Raw genomic sequence first — 22,663 nt, forward strand, 5'->3', positions numbered from 1 at the left:
GGGGCAGGAGGTCTTCAAGCTCCTGGGACTTAGCGTCACAGCAGAGTCTTAATCCTGGCCCCCATCTTTCACCTCTTAGCAGTTCAGACACCAGAAAGCAAAAGACATAATACAGCAGAAGGCAACCCCAAGAACACTGCGGTCTTTCTCCCCACATCCGTAGCAACTCTCTGGAAGGGAACAAAGGTCAAGGGCCTGCAGAGCGGGTCAGGCGGTTCGCCTCCCACACCCAGCACTCCCTCCCAGCCCCACTGGCTCCTTTCACTGCTTCTGCAGAAAGAAGTCATGGGACCCTGACCCGACACCACGGATTGGACCAAGCGTGGCCACCTGACTCGGGATGGTGGGCTTGTGGGCGGGGCTGAATCAACTCAACTCTCAGAAGAGGAGCTGAGTCGCCAAGATCAGGTGTCACCACACCATTCAGCGGGAAGGTCTGCACGACTCTGGTTGCGGTGGCGTCCTGCCAAGCTGGCCGTAGGGGGAGCAGGGCTCCTGAGTGATGGAGGAGATTGGTCTGTGGAGAGGAAAGAAGAAGCAAAGTGTAACAGAAGCCAAGCTGGAGGACTGCTAGGCCCAGAGAGAACGAGCTGGAAGAATCCCCAGTCCCCACTATCCTTGCAGCTCTGCCCTATAAATACAGCGGGTGCTCAGAACATTCGATGACCCTTTACTGGGGCCGGTGGACTGGTTTTTACTGCACCTAGCATGGCCACCATGCCTCAGGCCAAGCAATGACAAAGACCTTCTCCTTGACCAAACTTTAGCTAGGCTTCTCTGAACCCTCTCTTCAACTAGACCTTGACCTTGAGCTGCCATGTCCATCCTTGTAAAAACGTTTTAGCAAGATTCTTGCTAAGTTGCTTTAGGAGAATCCCCCTACACTGGAGACAACATAACATGTAATGACAGATTTCTAAGACAAGAAGAGTAGACAGAACAGAGAAGGTGTCCCAGGGACGACCCTTGGGGGACCCAGACTTTTAGGGCTACGGAAAGTGGTCAGAAAGAAGCAGGGGACCCATAGAGTAGGGACTCTCAAAAACCAAGGAAGGAGAGAATTTCAAGGAGCAAAAATGAACAACCAGGTCGCCACTGCCAAGGGCCAGAAAGGAGGAGGTTGCAGAAAGGGCCTTCGCATTCCCGAGTCCTGCACAACGGGCAACCCACCTGCACCGCTTTGTCCTAAGAGGACGCACAGCCCACAGCTCCCAGGTTAGGCAATTCCGTGAAGCGCCTCTCTCGCCCTCACTGCTTTGGCTGGACAGGGAGGCGCCCCCCAGAACTCCTGGTGGAGGCTACGTGTGTGCTGTTGAAATGCACGCTTTGCGGAGCCTCCTTCCGCTTCCCGCACCCGCGTGTGTTCGCGGCTGCAGACACAGCTCAGGGATTGCCTCGAGACTGGTTGCTGCCCCAAGCTCAGATGGATTGCATCCTCCTCTTGTTCCTCCCCCAGCACGTCCGCTGGGCTGGAGACAAAGAGCCATTTCAAAGTGCAATAAACACGACATACAAATTAGTGCCGGAATAACTTGTGGGCAATCGTTTCAGGGAACCGAAGCTGCTTGGAATACCAATGCCACTGGGGAGGCCGGCATGAGGACAGCCCTCCCAGGCGGCCCTGTACTGGTTTGGCCAAGAGTTGGGGGTGGGGTGGGGGCCTCTGGGGGGTGGTCCAAGGAAGGCCCTAACACAGAGACCTGAGTATGCGTCCTAAAAAGTCTCCAAGAAAATACCGCAGGTCTGCAGGTTTATTTTTATGAATGGAGACGGGCTTCCGCTCACCGCACACTCCAGTCGGGTCCCTGGGCCCCCCACTACCTTTCAAGCACCACATTGGGTGTCCACACGATTTTTGCCTCATTTAGTTCTGCTTTCAAAATGTAATCTCCTTCATTTGCAGATGAGGAAATGGGGTCTCTGAGCTGCCCACTGGAGCAGGGGCTCAGTCCCAAAGAGCTCTCACCAGGATTCTCCCTCCTTACGTGGCCCCTCTCTGAGCGGAGCTTTGCCGCACACTGTTGTTTTTTTAAGCAACATTTGCCAGGTTTGGAGGGATGGAGAGGAGCTGCGGACTGGGGAGTGTGGAGGTTTGGGTTCGGTACCAACACCGACTTGCTCCGTGGTCCTGGGGGCGGGGGGTTCTTTCAACCCCGGATCTCACTCTCTCCGTGAACGGGATGGGGTGGCTAATTGCATTGTGACCTCCCCCGCTCAGGACCCTCCGACAGCTGACAGGACAGAGTTGAGGTGCCTTTGTGGCCTCATCTGTGTCCATCTCGCACCCCTCCCTGACGATAGTCACCGGTAGACACAGGTGCCAGTTCCCGAAACCCCCATGCCCTCGCTGTGACCTCTGGTAGGGGCCCTGATGGCGTCCCGACACTGAGCTCCTCTTCTGACCCTGGGCCCCCGCTCCTCCGTGCCCTCCCTGCAGCCTTCTCGGACCCTTCCCCCGCCCCCACCCCTGGCCCCTGGCAGGTCTAGGAGTGTCCCCTTTGCTCCCTTGCATGCACGAGAATCCAGTTCACAGCTTTCTCTTCCTGAAGTGTTGGGTCCTTTGGCTCTTCTCCATGACCCAGGGGAGGAGAGGGGCGGCGCCTGGGCCACCTTGGCATCCCCAGCCTCAGGCACTGGGCCCAGCACACAGTGGGGGCTTGCTGGGCCTTGTCTCTGGAATCCTAAGATGGTGTGGATTTAACTGTGCTCCGGACAGGGCAGAAAATGCTAAATGGAGAGAGAATTGTATCTTTCCCGTCTGTTTCTGTCTCTTCATGTCGTTCACGGTCACATCTGCCTCCAGCTCTGTTATCTGACAGGCTCCCTTAGGTGTCTCCACGCGTGGGTCAGAGCTGGGGGTCCCTCCAGCCAGTCACAGCCTCGGTTAGCCCAAGTGGGAACATGGGGGGGCCGGGCACCTTTGTGACTGAGAAGATAGTTTTAATCTGGAGATCGAATGGCCGGGCAGGCCCCCTGCCCTTAAATCGTTGTCCTGTCGGAACCCACGCTATGTGAGGTCACACCGTCACCACTCTCGGGTGAGGAATTCTCTGTTAAGTGGATGCGTTGTGTGGGAAAATATCAAAGCCATTACCTGGCCTTCAGAAGTATGTTGACCTATTCAATCATCCATCTATTTATTCATCTACTCAGTCTTCAAAGAGTTACATAAACTGGCTATAAATCACTTTAACTTCACTACGGAACAGGTACAAGCGTTTACTCCTATGCCTGTAGCTAGTACTTCATGAAAGTGCGATAATAGTGATAGCAAGTGTTTATGTAGTTCTTACTTTGTACCAGGCACTGCATCAAGAATTTGCCTGTAAATCTTAATATATTTCACCCTCACAATAACCCCACTGGAAGGGTATCATTTTTTTGTCACCTCTATTTTGTAGAGGAGGAAACTGAGGCATGGGAAGATCCTTAACCTGCCGGGGAGCCCACGCATGGCCCATCACCGAATGGATGCTCAGGGTGGCGGGGACGCTCGTGGGCAGTCCTTTCCCCTGGGATCTGGGCGCAGCGGAGGAAGCGTGACATGGGGACACAGGCCCTCTGGCTCCCCCCTTAAAGCGCTGCCTCAGGCCAGGTATGCCACCCAAGCACAGAACTGAGCCCTCTGGGTCACCTTCTACAAAATCCGTCACCCAATATTTGAAAGGGGACCTGGATTAGGAAATGACGGATGAAGCCGGAGGGCTCTCCAGCCTCTACGGTTCCGCAAATTGGATGTTTGCCTCCCAAAGCCATTACCAGTCTGTCAAGGTGACTGAGCTCTATCGCTGACACCAACATCGGCGGAGGACGCGGTGTGCTCTGCGCTGGCTGTTTCCGGGAACCCGGCATCTCGTTTTGGGGCCGTGATGGAGATGTCATCTGTGACGGGGGCCCACGGTGAAGGCATTTCCAGGGGGCTGTGGGGACAGAGACCCTGAGGCTGCCACACCCTTTGATGAGCCAGCCCGCACATTTCTCCTTGTCAAACCGTGGCCCTGAATCCTTGTGTCCCAGCTCCAATGGGGGGCGCTGAGACTGGGGGGCACTGCGAGGGTGGCGGGAGAGTCTTGCACAGACAGAGGCGATGCTGACCAGCGGCATTCCCAGACACATCTAGGTCCAGGGACAGGCCAGCTGGACACGTCATTTTGTGGACCAAGCGGCAGGAAATCCAGGGTCAATACAGGGTGTGTTCCCAAGCACACCTGTTACGTGACTGTACAACTTTTTAGCTAGACACACCCCCTTGGCTTCCAATGGAGCCCGGTGCATTTCTTCTCAATGCAGTGGCTTCTCCTTCCTGCTCAGAGCTACCCAAAATGCATTGTTTCGTGGAACTCTTATAAACGCTGGTCATGTTGCAAGATACCGGGGGAAAAATGCGCCTCGGAGAGGGCCATTCAGTCCCCAGGGTCGCACATGCACGTGACACACAGCAGGGCCGGGGCTCCAGGCTGCAGAAGACTCTCGCTCTCACCTCCTTTCTCACTCTCACCTCCTTCCACCCAGGGGCTCGCTGCCGCTTCCCGACGTGGGGTGGCGGGAGGGGCCGGGCGCACGGTTCGAGGACCCCAGACACACGGCTCGGGTTTCATTCATCATATTGGTGTTGACAGTCTCAGGTATTTCGGGTCTTCTGAAAATGTCCCGGACGTTTCGATCAGGGGAGCTTCTCTTAAATGTTACTCTTCAAAGTCGAAGTCCCTGAGAAACTAAATACACATCTGTCATCGAAAAAGGTTCATTCGTGAGAAAATATTCTGAATTAGGAACGAAGGAGTCAGACGACAGATCTTACAAGGAGTCGTACATGTGACAGGATTTCCTCCTATTTATTAACTCTCGTGAACCACAGAACCAAAGAGCACCTTGATTTTCTCCGTATCGTTCTTTCCGAGACCCTGGCTGGATGGGGCGGGGTGGAGGACCAGCACAGGGGGAGCGCTGGCCGTGTCTGGGCTCAGGAGATGTGGTCGCAGTTTTAAGAGCAGTCCTCACAGGTGACAGAAACACATGAGGCCAGTAAGCCGAGCACAGTGGTCTCAGGGGAAGAAAGTTCTTTTCCAGACAACACGGGTCCCCTCAGCAGCTCCCTCACGCCCTCCTGCGCCTTCCCTTGGCACGAAGCTTAGGAAAAGGCAGCCAGGGACGAGAGGTGGACACGTGCTAACGCTGGAGCCAGACAAGTGACTGGAACCTCGCAGAATGGGGCTGCGCCTGGTGTGGTGACCAAGTCGCGCCAGCCTGTCAAGCAAGTCATCCCTTCCCCGTGTCCCCATAAGCCGTGGTTTCCAGGTTACCATAACAAACCCAGAGTTGCCCGAACAAACGATCACCAACTGGGTGGCTTCAGGCAACAGAAGTGTTCTCCCAGGACAGGGGGCCAGAGTCTGCAATCGGGCCGTCGGCGGGGTTGGGTGTCTGGGGGCCCTGGGAGAGCTTGCCCCACGCCTTCTTCTCAGCTCACGGCGCCACCTGCAGGCCTTGGTGCTCCGGTCTCTGCCTCCCTGGGCCTTCCCCTGGCTCTGGATCTCTCTGTCCAACCTTCCCTCTTCTTTTAAGACACCCACTCTGTCCATTCCAATCTGACCTTGACTGCTTCGGCCAAGACCCTGTTTCCAAATAAGGTCACGTTCACGGGTACCAGGAATTAGGATCGAATAGATCTTTTGGGCGGACGCAACTCAGCCCACACCACCATTCTTCACTGAAAGGAATGGGGGAGGTTTTATTGTAACAGGTGAGTTCTATTCTGTGGAGTAGCCCTGCCGTTTTATTGTTACATTACGGCTTTTACTAGAACAACTCGCGCTTCGGAACGGACAGAATCGGAAGACGAGAGGTTTGCGACAGTCTAGAAGTGAGGCTGTGTAGCAGGTGTATGAGATCTCAGGGAGGCACGCATGCTGGGAAGGGCGGTCTCAGGGCAGGTTTAGCAGAAATTGTCTTATTTTGTACTTAAAATTAGATGGGATGTCCTAGCTGACTATTATGAAATGTAAAAGGTTCATCATTTTGGCTCAAGTGTTAATGCTGACCTGGTTGCTCAAAAGCATTTTGAAGCAACATGCACTAAAGGTCAATGACTCACAACTGTCTGACTTCTGTCAAATGGGGTTGCAAATATGTGCACTTCCCTAGCAGGGCGGCCAGGGCCCCGGGTGCTCTAGTGACTGGTCCCTGCCCCACTGCCCACCCCCAGCCGCCTGAGCCAAGACCCTTCCGCTGTCATCCCACTGCTGTCGCGGAAGGCCCCCTGCTCTTGGCCCAGCCTCGTGGGCACCTCCTCACCTTTGCGCTTTGTTCTTCCTGCTCTCCCAGCTAGGACTCCGCCCTCTCTCCCGGTAAACTCCTCCGTCTGTGGCTGACCACCCTCCTTCCCAACTGCAGCACTGAATGTCCATGTCCCCCGAATTCATGTGCTGAAACCTTAACCCCAATGGAATGATTTAGGGGGTGGGGGCGTTGGGAGGTGACTAGGTCATGAGCGGGATTAGTGTCCTTCTAAGAAAAGGCCAGAGAGCTCTCGCCCGCCCTGCTCCCCGTGTGACGATACACTGAGAAATCACTGTGTAATCCAGAAGAGAGTCTTGGTCAGAATCCAGCAAGCTGGGACCCTAATCTCGGACGTCCAGCCTCCAAGCCGTGAGCAGTAACTGTCTGTTGCCTTTAAGCCTCCCAGCCTGTATGGTCTTCTGCCCCAGCAGCCCGGAGGGACAAGGATGCCCCCTCCCCCGTCTTTCAAGGACGCCCAAGCTCAAACGTTGCTGTTTTGGGGAAAAGCTCTTCTGACGGTCGTTGATGGTAGAATACTGATGACAACAGTCCGGGCAGGGCACTCAGCAATCGGGTATGACTGATGCCCAGTTACGTGTCCGACTCAGTGCTGGGACAGCAGCGACCGCAGAGCCTGCCCCGTCTCTGCGCAACGGAGCTGGAAGTCTCGCGAGACTCAAGCGCCTCTACTAATACACGAAAGGATTCTTTCGCCTCTGAATGTCAGACGGCGAAGTAAGAAAATCGCCGATTTCACCTGCACCCGGAGTATGACATTGATTTGTGATGGAATTTAGTAAAAAAATTCTTTTTAGTAAATTCCGTATGACAGTTATTACATTGCATTTCCGCAATTATAGGGCCTGGAACCGGGGCGCCGCTCGCGGCGGGCTTGCAAGAGGACTTGCTCCTGCGAAAAGGTTGCCTCTGCCCGGCCGGCGCTGCTACCTGACCGGAGTTATTGGACTTGGCAGCACCGCACAGAGTTGGATTCCCTCTTAAATTGAATCCCTAATTGTCACTTGGCGTGTCTTCAGAAAGATTACGTTCCGGTGCAATGTGAAAACAGAAGTCAATGCCCGCGGAAGAGGCCAGGCGCAGAGCTGCAGGAGACGGTCGAGAGTGCAGCGCGCGGCTGCGGCGGGGAGGGTGGGGCCCCACACCCCTCGCTGCCTGGACGAGCAATGCCACGTGTTCACCGCACTCGGGGAGGGGAAATGCGGTCCACAACCTGCCTGGCTGCTCTGCGTGTGGACATAGTTTTGTGTGTGTTCTCTTCTTCCAACTTTACTGGGGTATAAATCACTCACAAACACCACTGCACATACCTAATGTATACGGTTTGATGGGTTTGGACATAAACCACACCCTGATGCTATGACCACAGTCAAGGTTATACATGTGGGGTCTGTTCAGAAAAAGTCCAGCCATTGTTAATATAATGAGAATGGTTTGCACGATACTGATATAACCTGGTAGCCAGGGAGAGGGGACTGGAATGCGCATGTGCAAACAATGATGACATCACTATACTAGTCAATGGGGGTGGTTGACACCTTTGAGTGAGCATGTGTACTGTGTGGCTGTCACATTCAAAATGACTGAGTAGAGCAACAATGCTGAGCAAACAGAACAACAGATCTGCAGCAGATTTTGTGTTAAGCTTGAACATTCCTCTGTGGAAACTATTGGGATGATTCAGAAGGCCGAAGCTATGGACAACTGGTGATTGGCAGCTTCACCATGAAAATGCACCCACTCATGCATCACGTCTCGTGCAGAATTTCTTGGTGAAACATGAAATCACCAGGTGACTCAGCCCCCCTACAGCCCAGATTTGGCACCCTGTGACTTCTGGCTTTTCCCCAAACTAAAATCACCTTTGAAAGGGAAGAGATCTCAGACCATTGATGAGATTCAGGAAAATACAATGGGGCAGCTGATGGTGATTGGGAGAGCTGTGTGAGGTCCCAGGGTGCCTCCTTTCAAGGAGACTGAGGCGTCACTGTCCTGTGTGCAGTGTTTCTTGTATCTTGTCTCTTCTTCAATAAATGCCTCTATTTTTCATAGTACATGACTGGATACTTTCTGGACAGACCTCTATATTCATCACCTCCGAAAGTTTCTTCGTGTTCCTTTTCATTTGTGTATGTGTATGTGTATGTGTATGTGTGTTAAGAACACTCAACATGAGGTCTAGCCGCCTCACAAGTGTTTAAGTACAAAATACTGTATCGTTACCTACAGGCCCTATGCTGCCCAGCAGATCTCGAGATCTTATCCTCCTGCATAACAGCAACTTTGTACCCACTGAACCACCCAGCACTCGTCCTCTTCCCACCCTTTGGCAGCCACTGTGCCAGCTTTGGCTTCCGTAAGCCTGACTGTTTTGTGTCCCTGCTGTCAGTGGAATCGTGCAATGTTTGTCCTCCTGCGCCTGACTGACTTCACTCAGCACAGTGCCTTCCGTTCCCATGCATGCTGTGGCGAGTGGTAGCGTTTCCGTTTTTTTTTTAAGAATGGATGACATTCATAGACATGGAGTGGCATGCAGATGTGCCACAGTTCTTTATCTATTTACCTGTGGGTGGACGTTTGGGTTATTTCCGTATCCTGGTTGTTGTGAATGATGGTGCAGTGAATACAAGAGTGTAGCTATCTCTCCACGATCCTGATTTCCATTTGTATTTGTACCCAGGAATGGGATTGCTGGATCATATAGTAGTTCTATTTTTAGATTTTTGAGGAACCTCCATGCTGTTTTCCACAGTCGTTGACCATTTTACATTCCCATCCGCCGTGTACAGGGCTCCCAGTTTTTCCAATGGTGGCTCACACCTTAGTTTTCTTGGTCATCGCCATCCTAACAGGTGTGAAGTGGTACCTCCTTGTGACTCTGATGTGTATTTCCCTGATGATTAGTGACATGAAACACCTTTTCATGTACCTGTTGGTCATTTGTGAGTCTTCCTCAGAGAAGGGTCTGTCCAAAGCTAAGTTTTTGTCTTGTTGTGAGATGCACATGCAGTGACAGCACAGGGGAGGCCACACAGGTAGCTGGTGGCAGGGGAAGACCAGTCTCCGAGAGCAGACAGGCCAACACTACAGCTGGGGGAGTCAGGGTGACTGACCCATGGCAAAGTGGAGGTGACTGATGGGTCCTGAGATGACCTCCATGAGGAGCTCTACCTGCCAGCGGCAGGAACTCAGTGAAGGAAAAAATCAAAACCCTGAGTGATGCTCTCCTGCTCTGTGCTGCCCACCACGTGGCCTGTTGCTGCAGAAAAACACTTGCAGCCCTGTGTAGCCCTGTTTGCTTCTTCAGGGAGCCACCTGCAGAGGTAAAAAAACAAAACAAAACAAAAAACAAAAAGAATTTTCCCTGTGAGCCTGGACCACCTGCAAGCCCAGGACACAGACTGCCAGGTAGGGGTCCTGACACCCGGCCCAAGGCTGCCCCGTCACCTGCACAACCGCAGAGCCGGGGCAGAGCAGAGCCCGGGTGGCCCAGGCAGGGAGACTGGAGAGCGGTGGCCTCTGGCCCTGCGTCAGCCACTGGCTCCCGGGGGACTTTGAGGAAGCCCCTCCCTCTCTCTGTGCTTCAGTCTCCTTGTCTGTGAGACGAAGGGTAGGGAATCAACATGGGTCAAGCTCTTTTTGGCTCCGACACCCACAACACTGTCATCTACTCCTTAGTTGTCTCTTAATGAGCAACGTGACCTTGGCCTCCATGTCTCTGGCCTCGTTGTCCCTCCACACCAAACACAGACTGCTGTCACGGTGCCTGCTTCTGACCTCCCGTGCGGTCTTCTGCCTTCCCTCTGCTCCCCGCAGAGCCTCTCTTCATGTCCATCCTTTATCTGGTACCTCAGCAGCCAGGGACAGAAAACCCTGCTCCAACTACTCTTAACAGTAAAATAGTATCCGTTTGGGTTTTCCAGAGAAACAGAACGAATAGAAGGTATATTTAAGGAGATTTACTGCAAGGAATTGGCTCACATGGTGTGGACACTGAGGAGTCCAAGATCTGCCGTTGGCAAGCTGGAGACCCACAAAAGCCGTGGTGTCAGCTCCAGCTTGGGTCCAAGTCCAAAGGCAGCAGAAGACATGATCAAGATCAATGTCCCAGCTCGAAGACCATCAGGCGGAAAGAGCAAATGATCCCTCACTCGGCCTTTCTGTTCCAGTTGGGCCTCCAACGGAGCGGGTGCTGCCTGCCCACCTTGCGGGGGGCCATCTGCTTGGCTCAGTCCCCCAGTTCAAACACTATTTATTCCCTTCTGGAAACACCCCCACGGCCACGCCCACGCCCAGCAATCCTGTTTAAACGCCCCCTATCTGGGCACCCTGCTGCCCGGGCAGGTGGACACACAGAATTAGCCATCACACGCCTGGCTGGTGTAGCTCAGTGGATTGAGCTCGGGCTGAGAGTCAAGCATTGCAGGTTCAATTCCCAGTCAGGGCACATGCCTGGGTTGCAGGCCACGGCCCTCAGCAACCACACATTGATGTTTCTCTGTCTCTGTCTTTCTCTCTCTCTCTTTCTCCCTCCCTTCCCTCTCTAAAAATAAATAAATAAAATCTTAAAAAAAAAAGAATTAGCCATCACAGAAATGGAATTGGTGTGTACAGCTGAAAAGTGCAGCAGCTCAGAGGACATGACCAGGGCCCTGCGTGTCCTCAGCATCTCCAGGACCCACTTGCTTGGGGTTTGCATCCTCCTAGCGTGATTCTTCCTCAAGGCTCCAAAATTGCCCCAGACTCTGGGGCTACACGCTTCCTCGTTCATCCCAGAGCTGGGTCCTGACTGGAAATCAACTCTCTCAACATTGACAAGTGTCACATGCCCAGCCTTGAGCCAATTACTTGCCCTGGGGGATGGACTATGCTAATGAGCTGGGTCTACGCCAGGGGCTCACTCTAGAGCTGGAGCTGAACTGGCACCGATGCAGCGGAGCTGTGCCAACGAGGGAGATAGTGAGGAAACTGGGCGCAGGTACCTACAGGACCAGATGGAGGTGGGGTGGCCTCAGACACCCCATGCTCAGTACAGCAGTCCAGCTAAAGTGTCCCCTGGGCTGGTACCCTAGTTTCTGATGGCCGCTGAAATAAATCCCCACAACCCAGATGGCTTGAGACAAGACTAATTTATTCTTTTCCAGTCCTTGAGGCCGTGGGTCTGAAACCAGTTTCAGGGCGTTGAAACCAAGGCGCTGGCAGTGCCCCACGCCCGCCGGAAGCTCTCAGGGAGAATCCCTTTCTGTCCAGAGCTGCCTTCCTGGGTGCGTGGCTCTCCCTCAGCCCTCAGAGCCCGCAGTGCAGCATCTCCGAATCCCCCTTGCTCCTGTGGGCACATGGCCCTCTCCGCTCTCCCTGGCTCTCATCTGTCCCTCCTGCCTCCCCCTTGTAAGGACCTTTGTGCTTACACGGAGCCCACCTAGCAACCAGAAGAATTCCCCATCTCAATGTCCTTGGCTTAATCACGTCTGCAAAGGCTCCTTTGCCACATACGATGGCATTCACACCTTCCAGGGACCAGGGCCTGGGGATGTTGGGGGCCATCATGCTACCTACCTGAGGCGGCCCTCCTGCTGCCCCGGGCAGAATCCAGTGCACCTTCTCCGCGCTTCCCGAGCCTTTATTCACACCTGTGCTGTGGCACCTGTTAGCCTCACCATGGACGCCCGTGTGGATTCACAGGACAGTCCCCCCACTGGGCTGTGACGCTAGCAGCATTCTATTTCTTTCCTGAAAGCACAGCATCATGGGGCCCAGAGCAAGTTCTGAATGAATGAATGAATGAATGAATGACTCTCTTCACTGGAGCAAACGTAATGCATGTTGAAGGCACGAGACCTGAGGGAACCCGGAGCTGCGGGCCACTCAGACTGGGGACAGCTCGGAGCCACCCCAGGGCTCAGGCGAAGACCCTAAGACCCGGTCTCAAGTCCCTAGGCCCCTTCCGCTGCCTCCCTCCTGAGAGAGCTGGCCAAGCACCTCTCTCTTCCCAAAGCCTATTTTTAAAACCCTTCAGTAGTAGTGAGCAGCGCTGTGGCTATAAATAGAAGACATGGATTTTACGATCAGAGGAAATGAGTCCATCATATTAAACACACACACGCTCGCGCACACACACACTATTTATAGCCCAAGGGGAACCCCTGGCTGATTCTAAATTGTGTTGATTTTTGAAAACCCGCTTTCTGTGGGAGGGGATTGTGCAAAATGCATGGGACTGAGAGGAGTCTTCCAGAAGAAAAGAATCACACGACCGGTTGCGGGTGCCTCCACATCCTGAGGGGACCAACAGCGGTGAGAATGAAGGGACCACGCTAAGGTGTTCAACGTGAAACACGCCGGACAGGCCAGACAACGGGGTGCCCCTCGGAGACCGTAACACCCGCCAGCCTGCTCTGGGGGCTGACTGTACACCAAGCACGACGTTAGGGACTTGAATGCGTCACTTCCTTTGATCATCTCAGCAGAGCGCAACAGGGTGGTGCTATGATGACCGACCCCATATTACAGATGGGCACACCGAGGCCCAGCGAGGTTGAGTAACTTGCCCAAGGGCTGGGCTAGACCTGGGAAGGAGAGGGGGCCGGCAGCACCCTCCAGCACCACCCTGTCAGAGTCACCGTTTCAGGGTTTGGGGAGAAGGGGGCGGGAGACCCCCGTGTTCATGCCTTCCCATCTGACTTTCGAGACCACCACACTCTAACTCCATCTGCCCTCTGCTGCAGGACCCCTTCCTTCCATTTCTAACCTCCTTCCTCCCCTCTCGGAGGATACGTCTCCGAGAGGGAGGCTTTCCCTCCGCGCAGCCGCCCAGCCCGAGTAGCCGGGACAGTGGTTGGCCACCACGCGCCGTCTTGTGCTGCCCCCACTCGGCGGGGGCTTCTCTTTCCCCCAGCTGGATCCCTCCCCATTTCCGAGCCCCAGGCACCCAGCTCCTCTGCAGGTGGCTTCCCCACGGGCTCTGGCGCTGGCCACTTTCTGGCACCTGTGCTCCCGCCCTGCCTCCCTAGAGACCCGGGTTATTGAAACCACCCAGCGTGCGGGAGCCTCCAGGTCCTTGTAAAAGCAGAGGCTGCAAGTGTCAGTTTCCAGCGCCCAGAGCGCAGGCCTAGGCCGTCCCAGAGCCGAAGCCGGAGGGCCCTCGGCTCAAACCCCTGCTGTGACAGCGAAGACACAGGCCCCGCCCAGAGGGACGCGCTTCTCCGGGCTGCAGTGGGCTGTGGGTGGGAGCTGGCATTCCGGAGACGGGGTGTCGTGGGTTGTGTAGGGTGACTCTGAGCAGGGTCGTGACCCCGGGCAAGACCCGTCCTCTCTTAACTTCTCTTTACCAGCACACAGCATAGCACACACGACGCTGTGGTCCCTGACCAGGGACAGCCTCTCTGCCTCTCTGCCTCTCTGCGCTCGCACGTGTCCGCCCACCGCAGCAGCTCCCAAATGTCAGCAGCAGGCTCCCGCTTTGACTGCTTTGCCCTGCTCTCTCCTTCCCCATCTCCATTCATTCTTCACTTTTCAACCAGAGAGGTCTTCCAAAAAGTTCAGATTGCGTGATGTCGACTCCGTCCTTCCTGTCCCGTGAACCTTCCTTCTGGTTGTCCAGGTAAATGGCAAACCTCCTCTGGCGGTTCCTAAGGCCTTTTCTGGTGCACAAGGCACTACCCGTGTCCCCAGTCTCCCTTCTCCCACCGCCCCTTTGCAGGGGGTTCCACATGGAGCCAGTTACGTGCTGCTCTCTGAAGCCTGACACTCTCCTGGAGTCTTGGCTCAAGCTCGTGGGAGCTCCCTGGGGACAGAGGCCAGGCCTTATCATCTCCCTGGGGATATAGAGGGTGCCTCACGCCTGTGATGAAACCAACAGATGGATGGATGGTACGTGAATGCATACTGTGTTCTGCCTCTGGAACCTGCCTGCTACCTAATCATCTTCCGGTGTTCACCCTCCCCCTTTCGTCAAGGCTGCCCTGGACCTCACCCCTGTCCGGGTCCGGCGCAGTGTCCTCAGGCCTCCCGGGGGCCCAGGGCTCCCAGCATGGTGCACGCTTCCTGTGTGTCGTCTACCCCCTGGCTAGATGGTCCCAACCAAGGACAGAGACTGCGTTTTAAGGGGAGCGTCTCCTTACTGCCTAGCAGGAGGCCCTAAATTTTAATGACTGAACGAGCTGTCTGCCTGTTCAACTCTATGAGTGAAAAAATGCAATGTTATAGGACCATGGCCATTGGAGTTTTAGGGGAAGAGCTGGGGCCAGATCCTGGCGTTCAGGGTTTCAGTTCTCTGGACTTGCTAAGATGTCCCGGTATAAAGGAGAATTTGGAGATTCCAATAGTTTCGGAATGTTTTCCAGGGCTCTGAAGTGCTAAGGAAGGGTGAGTAGGAGTCACCCCAAAGTAACCAAGCCAGACTCAATCTCTCCTCACTGGTTTTCTTCCTTTGGTAGTAAGGAAGCTAGGCAACCGCTGGTTTAACCTTGTATCCTCAATGATTAGTTCACAGAGCAGTGACTCTGGGGGGAAGACGTCTGGCCAGCAGCATGGAAGGTGAGAGCACATTTCAGAGCCAGGAAGAGCCCTAGAGAGGACCCTGGGTGGTGCTCCCGACCCTGTTACTAATTGGCCGTGTGACCTTGAGCAAGTCCCCTGGTCTCTCAGGGTCTTGGCTCCCATCTTTCCCCACTGAGGGGACTAGAACACACTTTCTCTGAGGCCTCTCCCAGTTCTCAGGTTCTGTGCTTGGTACCTGGTGGGCTCATTCAGAAAGACGTGAAGAACTCAGAGGTCAATGACGAAGACAGAACTTTTCTGGGAAAGTGGGAAGTAGTGGGTTGATTTTATAAGTGTTTGACAATCAATAGCAAATGTAGCCAAAATTATAAAAAGACATAACCCAGCAGGTTTCCTGGAAACACAGCTACTAGATTCAACACAGAATTAATTCACATACAAGCACAGTCCTAGCCACAGCCCACCCATCATTCACAGAGCCCCTGGGAGTCCTCAGCTGCTGCTGACCCCTGTGCCTTCCTCTGCTAGAAACACTCGTCCACTCGACTGAGGGGTACGGGGAGGGGAGGCTGAGGCCTGGCCCAGCCCCAGTTCCAGGCCATGGAAGTGCAACCCTATAGCTTGAAGAGACCAAGGTGGAGCTCACATCCCTAATCACCGGTTTCATTAATGATGACATTCCATTACAGCCCTTTCCAGTGGCCCGACAATAGACCACTTTTAGCACTGCGCTGGTAGCCCACGCTCATGCACCTGTAGAAGGAAAGGATGAACTTGGTAATATGCATTTGGGAGCCCAAGACTTGAGTTTTCCAAATGCTTTTAGATTCACTACTAACCAACAATAAAATAATTACTGTACTTCCGTAGAGCGTGACGGTTTATATGAGATTTTAGGTCCATTGTCTCAGGTGCTACAAGGAGCAGTTATGACCCCCGTTTTGCAGGTGAGAAAGCCAAGGCTCAGAGAGAAGAAGGGACTTGCCCGAGGTCTCACGGGCGGTCGGGGCGGAGCCAGGGCTGCAGTCCGCCTGCTCTCCCCTCAGCACCCCCCCAACACACACAGGTGGAAGCCCACCTATGACTCCCACGTCACAAATGAAAAACTGGAAACTTAGAGACATCTCTTGCCCGAGGTCACACTACCAGGAAAGAACCCAGCCAACGAATCTCGTGGTCGTCCTGAGATTTGGTTTTACCGCACCAACAACAGGATGGGAAAGAGAAGGCATCAAAACCCAGGGCGGTAAATACATATACGCAGACCATCTCCCCTTCACAGCAAAGAGAGGTTGAGCCTGCCCCGTAACCGCAACACAGGCCAGCGACCTCAGTGTACAGCGGCACAGAGCAAACATCTAGCGGCGGCTCTCTGCCGTTGGGAGACGTGCTTCCTTTAACAGCTTTTAATTTAATGCTACATGGCATAGTAAAATAGCCATGCATTTTGCAGATCCTCTTATTGTAATGTTTCATCAATGCTGCTGCCATTTTAAAGAACTTTGAGCTACACTAAGTGCCAATGAGGCAAAAGAAAAGGGAGGGAGGGAGGGCGCAAGACGCGATCTAGTGGAGAAAGCAGATTCACCTCGAGGCTTAGTCTGGGTGCCTTGGCACGGAGAGGTGTTCGTCTCCAAGCAAGGAGTATTTGCTGGAAGTCTGGCGCTTGGCACGGCCAAGGGGCTGACAGAAAGATGAATAGCACGGTTCTCGACTTCCAGGAGTTGGACATCTGCTGGGGTAGGTGGACCCAACCGCCACTCACTTGGATGTGAGCCCCATGGAGCAAGTTCTAGAACAGTCCTCTCCCAGCTTCCTGTCCTCATGCCCAATGATTTAACCCTCTTGGCAGCTGCTTTCAGTGTGCGTGTCAAGTGGAAAAGGTATCTCTTCCGCCTACATCAGCTAATTGCAAATTCCACCACAGTCATATTAGTTCTAACAAGGGGAACAAGAATTTGCATTGTGCTTTGAACTTCACAAAGCACTTTCCCACTCAATGGGCCTTAAAACCACAGACTCAGGGATATTTAAGGCAGGCAATATTTTTTTTTTCAGTCGAAAGCATTTATGTTCATCTTTTTCACAACTAGCAAATTTGAAGGATTGCTCTTTCAAATATTGCGGAGAGAACCCCTTGCGGGCCATTCCCGTCTCTGCCAGAATGCATGCTGATCCCGTTCAAGTACTAAAAAGAGCAAGCCAAACATTTCAACTCTTTTGACTAGGCAAACTGAGCCAGCGGGGAGTGCACATGACTCTCCAGAAACAAAGAACATTATTCAGCAAAAATGACGTACATTCTGCATCAGGCTATACAATAATTTTTCCTAGAGCATATTTTTAGATCGTTGAATTGCAAGAAGGCTGATTTCTCTCCGAAACAAATTGATTATCAAAAATTACCAAAACTCCGTTAAAAATAGCAACGAATCTAGATTCCTTGTCTGGCAAGCATTAAGAAAAATTATGGACCCATAACTGTTAGAGGGATATGCTATATGATTCATAAATATATATGTAATCACATTAAAGCTAATAATTTCACTCAGCTAAATTCTTACTCAGTACACCAGATGCTTTTCTTTCCATCCTTAATTCATGGATACAGGAAACTGTGGACAGTCCAGGATGGAGTGCATGGGGGTGAGGTGGGGGGGCAGCCAGCTCAGCTGAGCCCCCGTCCCAGGGTCTGCTCATTCCTCCTCGCCCTGCGAGGGCCAGACTCAGGGTGGGGATTTACGACCCCGTCCTGGCTCTGTCATATGCCACATCTTTGATCAGGGACAGATTTCCCACTTGTTCCCTCTCAACCTCGAGTTCTCCAGAATGTAAAGTGAACAGTTTGAACAAGATGGCTCTAAACTCCAGCATCCTATGATTTGGCGACTTAAAACTGACAAACTAGTTGAGCAAGTCCCAGGGTTCTCAGTATGATTTGGCAAAATATTATCAAGGGTCGTGTCTTCTAGATCCCATACGGTGCTCAGCACTAACAACACCGTGACACATTGGGATCGTTTCCGTTGAAACGTACTCTAGGCCTATCATCTAAAGGTAAATGCCGATGAGTGAACAGCCTGTGAACGTGCGATCATTCACGTGCTGCGGCACAGAAGTCCGGGTCAAAGAGGGCCCCGGAACGCAGACTCGAACTCCATGTGTCTGAGACATAATGAAGTGTTTGGTGGACTCCCAGTATTTGTAATGCAGTCAGATGACAGCCAGGAGGGTGTGGGGGACGTCCTATCATGTACGTCAGATTTTCTTTGAAGAAAGAAAAAGGGAGACTGAGGAAATGTGCCAGGCTTGGGACCCGAAAGGCCTCGTGTTGGTCGGGATTCGTATTCATGGACCTAAGGCTCCACCCACCTGGTAGCTCCCGGAGCTGGGAAACCCTGCGGTCCGAAACAACGCAGCTGCGGCTGAGGCTGAGCATGCCGGGATGCCACGGTTGTCCCTACTCGTCACGCCGCACCAGCCGATGCTGGGCTGGATGCCAGGAGCTGCCCCGGAGGGATCAGGTTCCTCCACTGTTGGCCTGACGAAGACCATCTTCTCCAGGGTTCCCATCAGGCCCACCCCCTCCTGCCTGTAACACGTCCACGTCCGATTCTCACAGCGGCAGGGTGGGGATCGAACCGGAAGAACCCGGGTCCCATGCCTGCATCCTCCCTGCAAGGAGCCTGGGAAATGTTGCTGTTGATGCTGGTTTTCATTCAGCCATGGGGAGGCGGAATCGTGGGTGGGAACTGTCAGACTATGGAAAGGTTGCTCAAAAGATGTTAGGCATCCATGAATGACAGCTGTCCGTGTCCTGGGAAATGTCACCGAAGGGGTTAAATGGGGGAATGCCATGGTTTCTACACCGGTTTAGGGGGGCTCACCGGGCTCACGGGGTGGAGGGTGGATTGGAGGCGAGAAGGCCAGGTGGGAGCCTGCGGTGGTCGCCCAGGTGAGGGAGTCCGGGGGCCTCAGGTGAAGCTGGTGCAGTGGTGATGGGGAGGGTGTGCCTGGGAGGAGGGGGGGGTCTCAGAAGGCGTGTAAAGAAATGCTCTCTCTTATGTAGATGAAAGTGCTCAAGATACAGCCCTGCCCTTCCTGCCTCCCATCTTAGCGACAACTAAGGATCCTCCTCTTTGAAAAGAGCCAGATTTGTATTTTTTTAAAGATTTTATTTATTTATTTTTAGAGAGGGAAGGGAGGGAGATATATATATAGAGAGAGAGAGAGAGAGAGAAGCATCAATGTGTGGTTGGTTGCTGGGGGCCATGGCCTGCAACCCAGGCATGTGCCCTGACTGGGAATCGAACCTGTGACACTTTGGTTCGCAGCCCGAGCTCAATCCACTGAGCTACGCCAGCCAGGGCTGCCAGAATTGTATGTTTAAACCTATGTTCCCGAAGAAACAAGGTTAGAAGTGATGGGCCACCTGGGGAACCTAACCATCATGTGTGACATTTCTTTATGGCAAATGGGCTTCCAAATCTCCATTGAGCGTAAAATCTCTCTTCAGATGAAATCTGACATGAACTCTAGGAAGACGGGAGTGTGGCTGGAGGGTGGGGACTTCAGCTTCAGAACTCTGCCCTCCTTTTCTGCCCCAAACACCCTTCTGGCAGAGGCCCTGCGGGGGCCTGGCGTTGCGTGGTGCCTGGCTTCAGGTAGGAGCCCCTTAAAACTGTGCCCTGAGGCCGTCACACCGCTCACACCCCAGGAAACGGTTTGCGGAAGAACGGTATCGCGTCTGCCGCTATAAGCGCTAGAGGAGTTCACGGGGGTGAGAGAGAGAAAGGAAGGCTGGAGTTTCTGGAGATGTTTGCATGGAGGGAGGTGTGACTGCCCCAGAGCCTCGCTGGGCAAGAAGGGCCTGCGGGGGAGATGGGAGCAAAGGGGGCAAAAGCCTGGAGCCTGGGCTCCGGGGAGGGACGTAGAACTGGGTGGGTGGGTGGGTGGGTGTGGCGGGCAGACTCAAACACTCTGCCCCATAACCCCGCCCACAGCAGCTGAACAGTCCCCTTGAATAACCCCCTTGTCTGCAGCCCGGGCAGGACCTGTGAGTTGCTTTTCACCCACAGATTACAGCAAAGGTAACGGGGTGTCACCTCCGTGATTAGGTTACATAAGAAGGTGGTCTCCGTCTTCCCAGCAGACTCGCTCCATTGCCGTCCTCCCCTGTGCACATCGATGAAGTGTGTTGCAGCTTCAGAGAGGCGCACGTGACCAGGGACTCGGGCTGGCCCCTGGCCGATGGGCAGCCGGGAAGGGAGGCCTTCAGGCCGGTTTCCCTCCAGGAACTGACTTCTGCCAACAGTGATGTGAGGAGAAACCTGAAGCAGATACTTCCTCCCGTGAGCCTTCAAAGGAGACCTCAGCCCTTTGGGGGCGACCAGCTAAGCCAAGCCCATGTTTCTGACCCACGATAACTGTTGAATAGTACGCGTGTGTTGCTGTAAGTCATCGAATGATCTGGTAACTCGTTACACAGAGGTGGATACCCGATAACCAATGCAGGGGCCACAGGCGTGTTCTTCATATCTCTGACCCTCGACTCCCTTCTCTAGAAGGGGTGGTGATACCGGACTCCCTCCCAGGTTTAGTAGGAGGGTTAAATAAAGCAAGAGGTGAGAGGGTAGGAGGGTTTTGCAAGGTTAGTGGTCGGGGTTCCATAAACAGAGGCACCGGGCTGACCGACCACCACCGTGGACCCTGCCCAAAGGAGAAACAACCCTCAGAACATTTGCACAAGCTCTTCACGTTTGCCATTTGGAGGGAGAATTACTGTAGCCCCAAGAACTGCTCCCGGAAGTTTATCCCCAGAAAAAGGGCAAACCACCCCCCTGCCCTCCACACAAACCTCTAGTTGCTTTCAACTGCTCAGTTCCCGGGGTTGCTCCTGGCTGTGGGTGCTTCTTGGTGACACTGCACCAAAGAGACCCCGGGGCTGGGTCCTGTGGCTGGACTCGCCATACGTATTAAGGCATTGATCTTGCGGTGCGGGGGGAGAAGGGCGAAGTCGTGCTAGCCTTTCGAGGCGGCGTGTTCTGGGTTACTGTAAAAAATACGCCTGCGTTCCCTTTGTCAGCCCCCCACCGCACTTCACCCCAGGGCAGATGACAGACCACCTTCGGCTACCGGTGCCGCGGTCACAGTTAAAACGAGCAGGGTGAACACGCACTCTGCACTGCTTTGCCAGAAAAGCTTGGCTGATCCGACAGATTTGAACTCTGTGGGGCGGATTCTGCTGTCCTGGTGCTTTCCTTTCCTTCGTCCCGTCTTCCCCGGAGGAGTCTGAGCTCGGAGTCTGCATGAGAGCCCCCTCGCTGCCTGCTGCTGTCTGCTCGCTCTCTCTCTCTCTCTCTCTCGCTCTCTCTCTCTCTCTCGCTCTCTCTCTCGCCAGCATCTCTCCTCTCAGAACTTCTCCAGCCGCGCCGTCAGCTCCTGCTCACTCTCTCTCACACATGTGCAAGAGGCCACCCATTCCTGGAAGGGCAATAATTTGCCGGGGAGGTGGAGAGAGCATAAACACATTCTCATTTTTCCTGATCACACTCGCCTCTCCACCTTTTCTATTCTGCTCCAGCCGGCAGCGGGACCTGCCCTTCTAACACAACCACAGCTACGAACGCAGCTAAGAAGGGATCTTTGCAAGGCCTGAAGGAGACGGACGTGGAGTGGAAGCTCACAGAGAGGTACCCTCTGGGCTCGTGTATTCGATGATCTCCAAAAACCTCATGAATCACAAGGGCGTGTTAACAAGGTTGCTGATACTTAAATCTTAATGATTTAGAAAAACAGATAAGAGATGGAAGGACATTGTTTTCTTTGTTCAAAAGTAGGTGCGGTGACTGGTCTGAGTGGGCAAACTCTGAAAATAATGGTAGTTTAAAACACTTACTGTGCTCGAGGCGAAGGGGTGAGTCTTCCTGGCACAGCTTGTTTCGTTGCTCTGAAGATATTTTGTGAAAGTTCTGCATTTATGGCCCTTGGTGTGACCGAATGCATTGTGTTTTATAAGCTGTAGCATTTGGCCGGTCAGATAGAAATATACTCCACTGTCACCGTTTAATTCATGACTTTTAACAATTTGAAATATTCATCAACTACGTTCAGACTTTTAAAGCTTAAAGATAGCCCTGGGTCTTTGGGACCATTGCTTCTTTATCTGTTTAGTGGGGGTGAATGATTCGGGCTTGTAGTGTTCTGTGAATTTCAAATTGACATGTGACGGTGCCTGGCACAGTCTAGGGGTCCGTTAGATGCTGGTGGTAGTGATGATAATGATGATGATGATGACTGATGAAGAAAACACAGCAGGGATTTGCATATCCTGATTATTCCTATTGCAAGTTTTCTTAATGAAATGTCATTGGAAATCTTCCTAGATGGCTTCTTTGGGTAATCACCCTAGCCATTCAACATCCATAAGTTTGACTCATCCATAAGATGATTACCTTTCCATAATTGATCCAAAGCCCCTCCTTTTTTATTCACTTACCCGTTTAGAAGTATCTAGTGTGAGGCAGCCAGCTTCTTCAGACCGAACTTGGCTTTCTGTAGAGCCTCACACAGGCCAAATCTGCCTCTGGCCAGCTTGTTGAAACAAATAAAAATCTTAGCAAGGACTTTGATTGGAAAGACAAGGTGGGGAGCCCTGTGCCCTGTCTGTAGTCAAGAGAGACTCATTCCTTACACCTGACTGAGGTGACAGAGGGGCGGAGCACTCGGCGTTGGCAGAGGACACGGTTAACTGTGTGTGTGTTGTGGTGGGGGGGGCAGGTTCCAGAGACCCGCTCTGATCCCAGATCAGCTCTGGGGCCTGTTAGTGCTTAATTCCCATGGCTTCCCCATCATGGACAGTGTGTGT

This window comes from Phyllostomus discolor, chromosome 1, assembly GCF_004126475.2.
Source record: "Phyllostomus discolor isolate MPI-MPIP mPhyDis1 chromosome 1, mPhyDis1.pri.v3, whole genome shotgun sequence".
In the NCBI taxonomy this organism is placed as follows: Eukaryota; Metazoa; Chordata; class Mammalia; order Chiroptera; family Phyllostomidae; genus Phyllostomus; species Phyllostomus discolor.